This window comes from Sturnira hondurensis, unplaced genomic scaffold, assembly GCF_014824575.4.
Source record: "Sturnira hondurensis isolate 20B ecotype Veracruz unplaced genomic scaffold, ASM1482457v3 Scaffold0002840, whole genome shotgun sequence".
NCBI classification, from domain to species: Eukaryota; Metazoa; Chordata; class Mammalia; order Chiroptera; family Phyllostomidae; genus Sturnira; species Sturnira hondurensis.
Genome location: NW_028075471.1, coordinates 8909437 through 8921976, shown reverse-complemented (window position 1 = coordinate 8921976; position 12540 = coordinate 8909437). Strand labels below are relative to the sequence as shown.

Genomic DNA, 12540 nt, shown 5'->3' with positions numbered 1-12540 from the left:
TTTGTTTTATTATATTTTCTAAATATTTGGTTTGTTATATAAACAACTATTTTTCAAAATCTTTATGTGCCACAGTTACAAATATATTAACAAAGCAGTCTGTATATTAGACCCAATCCAATATCTCATTCCTTAGGGCAGCAGGTATCTGTCCAATGCTCACTGTGTGTGTACAAGGTACTGTTGCACAGTATGAAGGAAAATAGTCACTGTTATTGCTCTATAGACCTTACATCTGAGGGTGGCCATCAGAAAAATAATCACACAAATATATTAGTGTAACTACAAATAGTTATTAATGCTGAGAAGGAAAGAGTGTTTTGCAAGGAGATAGCAGGGGAATCTGAACCAGTTTGTGAAGACAGAATCAGGGTCAGTTTTCTTTAGGAGTTACAAGACATTTGGACTAATATTATAATAGGGGACCCCCCCCAAAAGAATTTATTTATAAAATATTTTGTATTATTTTTACATGTTTAAACTTCAGTCACCTTCAAAGTACTCTATATTTAATGTAATACACTTATCAAAAGTGTTTTTTCACTGCTCAAAACAGTTTTTGAACTCATCAGTTCTGATGCCTTTTAGTGCTTCTGTCATTTTTTGTTTCACCTATTCTACATCAGCAAAATGTTTCCCTTTGAGGACATTTTTCATGTGCAGAAACAGAAAAAAAGAAGTTGTTTGGGGAGGGATGGAGTGAATAGGGAGTGTGGGGCACATGGTAATGATGTTTTTGATCAAAAATTCTGAGCCCTCAATGCAGTGTAGACAGGTACATTCATAATTCACCCATCATAGAATGGACAAATAGGTTGAGTCTTCAAAAAAATTCACAGAAGCTGAACTCAGCCTCTCACAACAATGCCAACTGGTACACTGATACAGATGGGTTCCTAGAACACTCACCTAGCAGGCGAAGCCTGCAGATGAGGGGAGGGCCCACCCTCCAGAAGACAATTCTGGTTTTTATTGGGGTCCCCCTCATATACAGGTTTAGCAGGGGTAGTAGAATTGGAGAGAAGGCTCCAGGCGGAGCCAGCTTGTGTGACAGCCCTGTGGCCAGGAGGAATTAAAAGAAGGCCAGTGGTACTTGAGGTCAGATCACAAGGTATGTGTACACTGCCAGTGAGACAGGAAGGGGACACACTGTGAGGGGCTGGGGAAAGCTAGCATGGAGATATATGATTAGACATGTGTTTTGAAAAGATCACTCTGGCTGCAGTTGGGGGGAGGGGCAGTCAGAGTCAATGCAGGAGACCAGTTAGTGTCCTATTGCAATGGCTCACAGGGGTGTTGATAAATTCATTTGGGTCAATAGATCCTTGGGCCTCAAGGATTTCTCCCTAACTAGTGCCTCTCTCTCTCTTTCTTTTCTATCTCAATTAAGCCATCTTAGACTAATAAGAATCTTTTTTTAACTATTGTTAATTCCATAAGAAAGTCATAGAAAGGGTAACTCCAAGTAGCACCTCACTGCCTCTCATCCCCCACAGCATTACGAGCTATTTAGCAGAACTTATGATGTTCAAACAAAGTAGTTCAAAGAAAGCAGCGAATCTTTCCCACACTAGAGAAAAAACATGAGGATATTGTGTGCCTTCAGGTGGTTCTCTGCATGAATAGGCAAAGGCCTCAGACATTCAGAACCTGGGTGAAATTGATGAGCATCCACAGGAGGAGATGGAAACCAGTGCAGCTTGTCACACACCACCCTCCTCTGTTTTTCAACTTAGTTTCAAACTGTAAATGAACGTGGTTTCTTTTTTATTATTGGTAATTCAATCTCAAAATTTTCCCCAACTCTCACCATGGCCTGATCACTGTCAAGGCTACTATACTATGCTGCATTATTTTTATGTGCTTTTTAAAAAATGTGCCATGTAGGGGGAAGAAAAACCTGTTTGGTGTTTCTGCCAACCTTTGAAGATGTTCGGCTCAATATGTTGTCATGAGTTAGGTAAGGAGGGAAAAGACTCTGGTTATTCTAACAGGCTGTTGCTTTACATGTGCTATTTTAACTCAAAATGTAATTCATATCATTTGGGGGGGCTTAATGGTTTCAGTTGCCAGGGGAAATGATGAGCTGAATTTCATGTGCTTGTGAATGTTTGAAACAGAGTTTCAGATTACAAATAAATATGGAATACTTGGATTTATCTACTTTAAATATTCATATTTTACATATATATTCACTCATATCCATACATGTACATAATTATGTCCATGTAAATAAATATCTCACACTGAAATATTTTGCTTTTCTAGCTAGAGTATAATTTTTTTTCAATCAGTGGGTAGGTATTATCAAAACCCCACTGAGGGTAGGATGGTTGAATGGTTGGTTCGCTGGTTGTTTCTTTTAATACAGTAGGAATGCAAGTTTCATGACCAGCACCGAGTCAAATCGGTTGTCAGTGGCAACCTAGAGTGTTGTGTTGAGAAAGATCCTGAAACCAAATCTGTATTCAGAGGAAAATAGTGCCATGATCAACTTACAATGTCTGTTATGGCAGTGAAAAAGGTATGACTGTCCTGTATTTGCCATTTCCATATTTTCCTAAAGAAATAAACAGAGAGTATGGAATCTACCAATGTTCTTGCCACTTCCTGTCCTTTCCTTTATCCTTTCTATATAAATTCTCCTTATAACCATTACTGGTCTTTCATTTAAATCCACTGTTTTTTCCTAATTCTCTGCTTTACCTTTTGCGTTGTCATGGTCCAGTTCTGGTAGTTTTCCTCTGCCACCAGTTTTACTTGGTAGGATAAATGAGCTGGTTTGTGCAGGTGCATTTTCTTCCTCCCTTATTTGGACTAACTCAGAATCTTCTCCATCATTTCTTTTTTTCTTTTTTTTGGAGCTTATATTTCTTCTCTTTCCTCCCCTCCTTTACTTACAGTGTCTTCCATTCAGCTGTCATCTCTGCTACTTGATTTCAATTATCCCAGAAAGTATTCTCTTGAGGGTTATCTTTCACCTGTCCTAATAACTCTACTTTCATCACCTGATAAGTTTAGCCTTTTCCTGCCCTATTCATTTTCTGAATCTTGTCTTTGACTCTTCTTACAGCCAGCGGATGCCGTACTTTATTTATACATTCTAAAATGGAAATTTCACTCAAGGCTGTTTTATTTATTACTTATAAATTCTATTGATGCTGCTACCAAGTATTTCACCCAGTAACTGGAACATGAACACCTTAGCTTTTGTCTTTCTTTTTCAAGTACAGCCACAAATGCAGGAGTACATTGCATAAGCCACTTTGTCCAAGAATGTGCTTCTAAAACTTCAATGTGTAGAATACTCTACGAAAAATAAGGGTAGGGAGAATGGACCCCTGATCAAGTAAAGCTGGGAAATATAAAACATTACATTGTCCTCTCTTTTTAAGTTTTTCACAGTATATATTGTCATTTTAAAGGCTTTGGAGATTTCCAGCAGTAAACAAATTTATTTATCCCTAAGTTTCCAATCTTGTTTTAATTAGCACCTATTAGCATTCATTGGAAATGCTGGTTTATATTGTACAAACCCGTTAGTGGAGGTTTGAAACTTTCTCTCACCTCCTTTATCAATGTCATCTCTTCACTTAGAATAAGAGCCCTGTCTGGCATTGTCATTTTGGATCAGTTGCCTATAAGAATGCTGTGATCCTAAGTTAAATGTACTTTTTGTTTGGAAAAATGCTGTGTGTGATATGTGTATGTGTAGCCCTGGACTCATCCTTCATGTTATCCATCTCCTTGCAACATGTTGGTTATTTTCAAGCAGACTATACACTCTCTCCTGGGCTTTTAATGTAGAAAGCCAGAAGAATATATGATCAAATGTTTTCAATATTTACATTTATTTTAAACAATATTACCCACATTAGCAACTCATTTTTTCTGCCTCTTAAAGGAAACCAGTGGAGGTGGAAGCTGAAGCAATTTTTAGGTAAGCAATCTCAGGAAGGCATGACAATGGAGGAGGGAAATACGTGTGGGTTGAAGAACCCAGATATTTTTGTCCAGCTCCTTTGAAATAGAGCAGACGGCTTTTCTGGCCGTGAGGCAATATTTTTCAAATGGCGGCACTCTCTCCTCTGCTGATAAGAGATTGTGTTAGGTATTACCAAGACAGAACATTGAGTAACACCAGACCGTGTGATAAGGAAGTCGCTCCTTTTTCATTTCTTTTCAGTTCTTCTGACCAAGTCAAGAAGAATGTTTTGCTTTGATTCTAGCGAATCTTGAGCACCTCCACAGGTCTCAGATTCCAAACCTCCTACAGGCAACAGCCTCCAGGCGGAATTTGATAGCATTATTTAGATCTCACTTGACCAAAAAAGTTTTCTGTGTAATGGTCATTGGTATATTTCAAATGGAAAGAGAATATCTTTCCTGAATGGCTCCTCTGAAATTTACATAAAACGAATGACATGAAGGGCTGGTGCTTGCATTCTCTCAACAAGTGTACATGGAATGCTCTACTTGTTTCCAATGAAGGCTGGGGCTACAGCCATGACTAATGTAGGTAAAGCCTTGGCCTCATGGAGCGTACACTGTAGTACAGGACACAGGCAATAATAAGTGAAAAAGTAAGTATAAAGGATAATAACAGACTGTAGTTTGTGTTACCTCCCATTGTGGCTGGTGTTGCCCCTTTGTCTATTGCAGTAGTGACATGAGGCTTCCTTTTTAAAGAAATATATTAACATTTAAAAATTGAGTTAATCTAAGTAAAATACATTAAGTAATAGCACAGATGATACACAAATATAATTTTTAAAAATCATGAAAGTAATCTTTTCTCTTTTGCCATGAAAGTAGACATGGCAAAGAGTGGGAAGATAGTATATAAATTACTTGGGGGAAATTGATGCAAGGAAACTTGTCTCTCTCAGTAGATTTGTACAGTGTAAGTTAACCTCTAAAGAAAGTATGCCCTGAGGGTTAAATACCAGGGAAATACCAGAGAAAAGTAAGTAATTCTGCTAAAAAGAAAGGCAGTTTGGGTTAGCAGCCCAAAATTGTGCTGACTTATCGGAAATTATATTCTTCTAAATTGAAACCAAGAATGCTGTTTGGCATCTGATTACATAACAACTTCATTATTTCCTGACAAGCCATGGGCTTCATGATGTATGGATTTTATTATTGTCAGGAATTCAAAAACACAATCAAACTGTCTCCTACCACTTTCCAAGGGATATAAAAATAAAATACCTTAACTGGTAAATCTTGCTATAGTGCTGGCATTTTCTAATGGCACCTTTTCTGATGAGACCATATTTTTAAAAAGAGCAAACACACAATTACATTCTATAACATTTTTGTTCTATGAAAAATATTATTTGTCCTAATGATGCAACTCAGAATGAGCTCAGCTTACTAACCAAATTATTCATAGAAATGTAGTTCTGTTAAATCTCCCCTACACTAAGTCAAAGTCAGAAAAAGGAAGTTGTAGCCTTCAATCCTTGCCTCGTGTATCATCTTCTTAGGAAAGGAAAGTACTTCCTTTCCCAATATAATGGAAAAGTTTTCTGTACACAGGTCCTTGTGATACTTTCAATGGAAACAGAATATCTTTCCTGAATGGCTCCTTTAAAATTTAGATGTAAAGAATGATATGAAGGGCTGGCACTTGCATTCTCTCAGCAAGTGTTCATGGAATGCTGTTTCCAACTAAGGCTGAGGCTGTAGCCAATGAATAACATAGATCCAGCTTTGACCACATGGAGTGTACTCTAGTAAAGGGCATAGGAAATAACAAATGAACAAGTAAGTATAAAGGATAATAGCAGGTTGTATTTTTGATCTCAAAGAAATGAAAAGGCTGTTGCACTAAAAGACAATGGAGATGTAGGTTGCTCTACTGGCCAAGGAAACCAACTCATAGATAACATGTGACTTGATACCTGAAGGAAAAGATGGAATCAGCCATTAGAAGAGCTAGGAAAAGCATTTTAGGTACAGGGAATAGTAGGTGTAAAGGCTTTGTGGTATGAAAGGGCTCGAAGTGTTCCTGGACCAGAAAGGAGGGCAATGTGACTAGAGTTTATAGTCAGTGAGAAGCATGTTACAGGAGTTATCTAAAGAGCAAAGCAGTGACAGACAGTCAGGACCTTATAGGCCACATAAAAGATTTGAACTTCATTCCAAGACCATGGAGAAAAGCCACTGGAGGATTCTAAGCCAGGGATGGTATGACTGGATTTCCATCTATAAGCCTGAAGCATCTTTAAGGACCAAAGTAAATTTGGAACAATAGGCATATTGGTCAAGAAATATGGAACACATACTATTTGCTGGGCATTAGTGTTAGAGTGAGGAGTAGTTCAGACATGGCTCTTGACATTGCAGAGCAATGGAGAAAAGCTGGCTGGAAATATTCAAGTGCCAGGGCACAGGGTGATAAATTCTCCAGAAGCCACTATAGCTTTTGAGAACTGCAAAAGGCACCGCATGGGAAGAGGGCCTCCTCAGAATCAACTCCTTTCTGTCTACATTTCTCAAAATTCAAGATGCTCAAGGTCATATTCCAGGAGACATTCATGTAGTACTCAGTGGAAGCTTGTATACAATTTCTCTTGTTTTTCTTTTCTAAGAAAAAGGCTTAGCTTATTTAAGAGTTAATTAAATCATAAATGGTAAAGGCCAGCACTGACCTAGAAATTCAATTTTTCTAGGCTCCCTGAAGATATGTGGGTTGGGAGGAAGCAAAATTATAATCACAGTTTGGGATGCTTAGAGACTGTCCTGCCTCCAAGACCAGAAAGCTGAGTCCAAAAGCCACAACTTTTATTGAAAACCAGTTTGTGTTCACTCATGAGCTAGAGGGTGAAAGTTTGGTGGCTGGTAAAACAGTGAGCAGTGGGGTAGACATAGGAAAGGAACTGGTGCTAGAGAACAAGCTTTGCAGTAGGAGCTGCTAGTGCTGCACCCGGGGACTCTATGTAAATTTACCTCCACCTCACAGAGGTCATCATGCTTTCTAGCATCACCATGTGCTAAGATGTGGTGTCCAAGATCCCTTCTCCCTCAACAATCCTATAGTTCTTTTTCACCCACCTGATCCACAGAAGGTTCATAATGGAAGATCTGAAGGCAGAGGTTTCAGGAATTGCAAATAATTTTCAGTTGGTGAAATTTCTAAAATTGGTAGGAGGAGTTCCAGAATTGGATGATCGTGTGGTGGCTGGAGTTTGACATTTAGATCATAAAGCTCCATCTAAATGTGAGAAATCCTTGAAAGTTCTGATTTCATGAGTTGTCCAATATTAGATATAACACAGGCATAACATAGGGGTGTATTTTTAATGGCCCTCCAAGAACTAACTGACACTAGGTCCACTGCCTTTCTGGTTTAGCTCTTGAACACCTTGCCTGAGTTTCCTTGCCCATAATAACCAATACTGAATAATCTGAGAGCCGATCTTATTGCACATCACTGTTCAGTGGAAATCCAATTCATTTCTCCCCAAGTGTGAAAAACCACTCTACTTATTACTTAGTGACCAGGGAGGATCTGGAAAGGAGGGTGATATAGTTTCTTGCCTGTAATAATGGGATACAGTCCAGAAACTCCACATTCTCACTAATAGGAAAACAGAAAGGCTTGGATTACATTCATCGGTATGTGGAAACAGTCTGGTATCATGGACCAAAGCCTGGAATAGGAAACCACAGCACTGGGTAATTGTCTCACCTATGTGACCTTGGGCATGTTACTTAACTATTTATGCCAAATTTTCTACATTCTTGTGGAAATTAAATTAATTAACATATCTAAAATGCCAAGCCCTGGCCAGGTGGCTCAGTTGGTTGGAGCACTGCCTGTACAACAACACTAAAATACCTAAAACAGTGCTTGTCACATACTAATTATGTTAGCAATTATTACCATGGCTTTATTCTTGTTTGGAGGGAGAAGGGGGAAATTGAAAAGAAAAAGTGACCTGGGTCTAAAATAGTAATCACTATCATTGATTCAACACTTTGGGCCAGGTGCTGTACTAAATATTTCATAGTCAATGTCTTCTTTAATGTCCCACCAAAACCTCTAAGATAGGTACTATTGTTACTCCCATTTTACTGAGGTTCAGAGAGGGTAAGTGATTTGGTCAAAGTTGCACAGATAATAAATAGCTGAGCCTGGAGTCAAACCCAAAGCCTAAACTTTTAACTGACCCTACTACCTTATATTTCTGAAAGAAATCACAACACTTAAAGAAGTTAATTTGATTACCATTGATTATTCAGCAAATCTAATGGGGCTCATTTCTTTTCCATAAACTCAGTTCTTTTGTGGGTTAAATCACTGGCCCTATATAAATGGTAATGAATGTGCTGTCACACATTAGAACTAGCACACATGTTCCATCTCAATGCAGACACACAGCTCAGCAGGCATCATTCAACCCATATCCTGCAGCACTGTTAGGTGCTGCATAGGTGCTGCATAGGTGAGTCTGCAGAGATGAGCCAGAGGTGGCCCCTGCCCTCAACGTGCTAACAAAATTCTAGGAGAGCCACCAATGATGGTGATCATCATCCTTCTTCATGCAAATCAGTATCAATAACAACTGCCCCAACCATTTACTGAAATCTAGGGGCTAGGCTCTGAGCTGGCGGATACCCTATGGTTGAGTCTAACAGATCTAGTCCAAATCCCAACTCCACCACTTGCCAGCTGGGTGACCGCAAGCAAGTAAGTGGATTCTCCTCACTGAGCTTCAGTTTCCTCACATTTGAAAAGGAGACAATAATGTAACCAGCCCTGTGGTATTGGTGTTGAAAAATGATATGATCCATGCTAAGGGTAGAGTTCCATGAACAGCATATCATAACCTCTCAAGAAATGTTATTAACAGCCAAAAACCCACTATAATCTCACTGAAGCCTATATGGTACTCTTAAGAAATAGATAACCATTATCCCCTCTTTACATATAAAGAAAAAGCTCAGAGAAGCTAGAAAGTCTGCCCTAAAATTCTACAGCTCCTCAAACCCAGGCTTTACGACTCCAACCACATGGACAGCAAATCAGCACGTTGCCTGATGGTAAAGGACACTACTGCCAAAAGGCTGGAGGGCAGACCCTCAAGGTGGGCCGGCATCCACTGAGTGGTACAAGAGCAGGAATGGAAAAGGGCAGTGTCCTCTCTGAGCCTCCATCCACAGTCACAATACACACCGCATCCAGCCCCCCTACAGCCAGGATCTCCACAAACCCGTTCTTTCAGATTCTTTCTGGATCACAGCCTTTTTCAAAAGAGGTTAGAGCGCTGCTGAGATATTACTCCCTACGTGTTGATAAGTGCCTTATTTGTTTTGAGCAACCCCCCCTGTGCTGGGAGATAGAGCTCAATTTACTGCAGGGAGGCAGGTGAGTGTGGGGCCTCCAGGGAAGACAGATGCTCTTCTTGGCATAAGACCAATCATCAGGGTGTTTGGAAATTTCCGGGACTCTGTTGCTTAAATTCTGGAGTCCTTCAAAATTCTCCAGGGTTTCTTTGAAAAGACTTAAAAGCTCCCCCCACCATGGTTTCTGGTTCAGAGTGTTTGGGGTAGAACAGTTATTTCGGGAAGGCTTTTATAGCTGGGACCTGGTTGGAAACATTTTGGTGATTCTATGGAAGGTAAGGTTTAGCATAAGTATCAGAGCAAAAGCTTTTGGGTAAGACAACCCCTAGTTTGGATTGCCACTGACATTGTTTTGCCACTGACACTGTTTTGCCACTGTCAGTTTTGCCACTGACATTGTTACAAAGTTACTGAATCTTTTGGAACCTCAGTTTCTTCATGAAGGATACATACAGGTTTGTTGATGAGGATTCACATTTAATTGTATATGCAAAGCACCTGGCACAAAGGTAGGCGCTGTTACTCTTTTCTTTATAATTGTTGTTGCCATCAGTGGAGCCCAAGTAAAAAGGAAAACCATCTTGGCCATCAAAATCAGGTGGTATGAACCAAAGAAGCTTAAGATATTTAATCTCTCAATTACATGCCTGTGGGAGCAACTTTGCCAGCAAGTCCCCCTGTCCGCCACAGATGAAAGTTAACACTACCAAGACATGATCTGCTTGGGGAGGAGAGGTGGCCAATCTTTTAGAGGAGAAGGGCCAGGAGCCCCTTCCTCAATGGCTTTTATTGGGTTATAATACACAGGAATACAGGCAGTAAGGATCAAAGAGTAGATAACATTTCAAAGAAATCTGAGGGCTTAGTCTGGGTCAGTGTCTATCAGGAAAGGGGGTTGCAGAAACTTTGGAAGACATACTCATTTCCTGTTCAGATCCTTAACATATGAATGAAAGCACTCTTAGCAAAGCAGGCTTCACAGGACTTTTAGAAATTCTTTCTTATGCCTGATCACCCTGGATCCTGCTCTAGCTGGCAATAGGCTGCACCGCCTCCCCCATCACAGGTTTTCAGGCTTAAGTGAATTAGAGCCAGGAAGCGCTTCTCCCAGAGGACATGGGGACTCAGGCTCTGTCAGAATAGCTGGGGGGCAAGGGTTCATCACTCCCTCTCTGTCACAGCCCCCCAAGTTCTTCCATGATGGCCTCCCAAGTGATTGTGTCTGGCTTAGGTTGCCCCTCCTTTGAGGAGTCGTACCTGCCTCTGACTAACCCACCATGCACTGGGGGCAGGGGGGTGAAGCAGAGGCAGCGTTTGCTACCAGAGACAAGCTTTGTGGCTCACATTCTGGAGGTCGCTCACTCATCCTTAGCCATGGGAGGCAGTTACAACTCCTGAAACCAAGCAGAGTGGTTCCCAACAGATGCCCTTTAACAGTTTCCCAAGGAATGTGTTCACTTATATGTAGACATCTCACTTGCACTTGGAAAAATCTATGTACCAGGCTAATTTTCTTATAATGCCTTACATGTATTAGATGGCCAGTTATCCAATTTGAGACAATTATACTTAATTGGCTCAAAGCAAGCCTTAATGGCTAATGGTGAAAGGCTCTGAGAGAAGCTAAAAATGAGGCATGTGCTATGGAATACTACTCGGCAGTAAGATGAAATATTGCCATTTGCCCCATGGATGGACCTCAGGAATATTATGCTAAGCAAAATAAGCCAGAACCATATGATTTCACTTATACATGGGATGTAAAACTGAAACTCATAGACACAGACAACAGTATGGTGGTTACCAGAGGGAAGGGGGTGGGAGGTAGTAAATGGTGAAGGAGCCCAAATATATGGTGACAGAAGATGATTTGACTTTGGGTGGTGGGCACACAATACAGTATACCGATTGTATATCATAGAAATGTATACTTGAAACCTATATAATCTAGTAACCAATGTCACCCAAACAATTTAATACATAAATAAAAGAAATTAAAGTGTTTATCCCTTTGCACAAAAAATAAAATAAATGAAAAGCAGTCCCATTTGATGGGCTTGGAAGCCTCTTTAGGATGCAATGATTCTAACGATATAATGAGCAGAGATTTCTCCATTTAAATGAGTGTTCAATATTTGAAAGAACAGAAATGGCTGAAAAGCAGAGTAACCCCATTGTATGAGCTCTTATTGACGCCAAACCACTGTTATACTTTTCAAGTAATGAATGAAACACACATACACGTGCATCTGTGAAATACACACACCAAGAAATTGTTAGGTGCATCAAAAATTAAACTAAATCTATATAAATTTGGGGATATCTTGACATGTAGCCAACAGGCTGTCATGCAATCTAATTAAGGCAGGGTTTTATTGGTTTAAGTTTTTTCTTTGGTAAATTTACCGAAGAGATGAAAGGAATAAAGAGAGTTCTTGTCTGACATTTCTTTACATATCAATAAGTACAACTGCCTTGCAATATCAATGTTTGAGGATTATTAGGAAAGAGGAATTGGAGTCAGGAATCTCAGTGTCTGAAGTCCCAGTTTTGCCCCGCCATGTGTTTTCAAAGTGTCTTTTTCCCTGTGGGTCAAATCATGCAAACAATCTCTACTCCAAGTACAGAACTAGGTGATTTTTTGTTGCATTGAATGTATCAGGGCTTGGGATCTGGAAAATACTTCTCTCTCCTTCTCACTTTCCTACTTCAAAGAGACCCCAAACAAAACAAATCTCAAAACCAGCCTATTCTCTAGAAATGGCAGCCTCTAGAACTCGTTGTACTCCTTTAGTTGTTTGTGATCAGAATTCATCTCCAGAGTCTGCTGCCTCCTGATCCCACAAATGCATGTAAATCAGGGTGACAATCAACTTAGGGAAAGAGGAACACAAGATGCTATTTTCTCTATTCATTCAATCGGTCCTTCCTCTTTCTCATCTATGGGAGCAGCTTTTATACGTAAACACTGTGCAAGGTGCTGGGGATACAGCAGGAACAGAAGAAGCAAAAATCCTGCCACTCTGGCACCTACAATCTAATGGGACAGACAAACATTAAATGATATCATTTTTAAATCACTGTGTAAATGTGCATCCGAGTTTGGCTTTTGGTCTTACAATTTAGTCAAAATTTATTATACAGCTTTCCTCAACCTTGTCTTTGGAAAGCCTAATAGTCAAATGT

At 39.9% G+C, this 12540-nt stretch overlaps 1 protein-coding gene across 30 annotated transcripts in view; it reads left to right on the top strand.

Moving 5' to 3' along the window:
- Positions 1-12540, top strand: part of CADPS (calcium dependent secretion activator) — a 473884-nt gene that overhangs the window by 238620 nt on the left and 222724 nt on the right. The window lies entirely within an intron of this gene.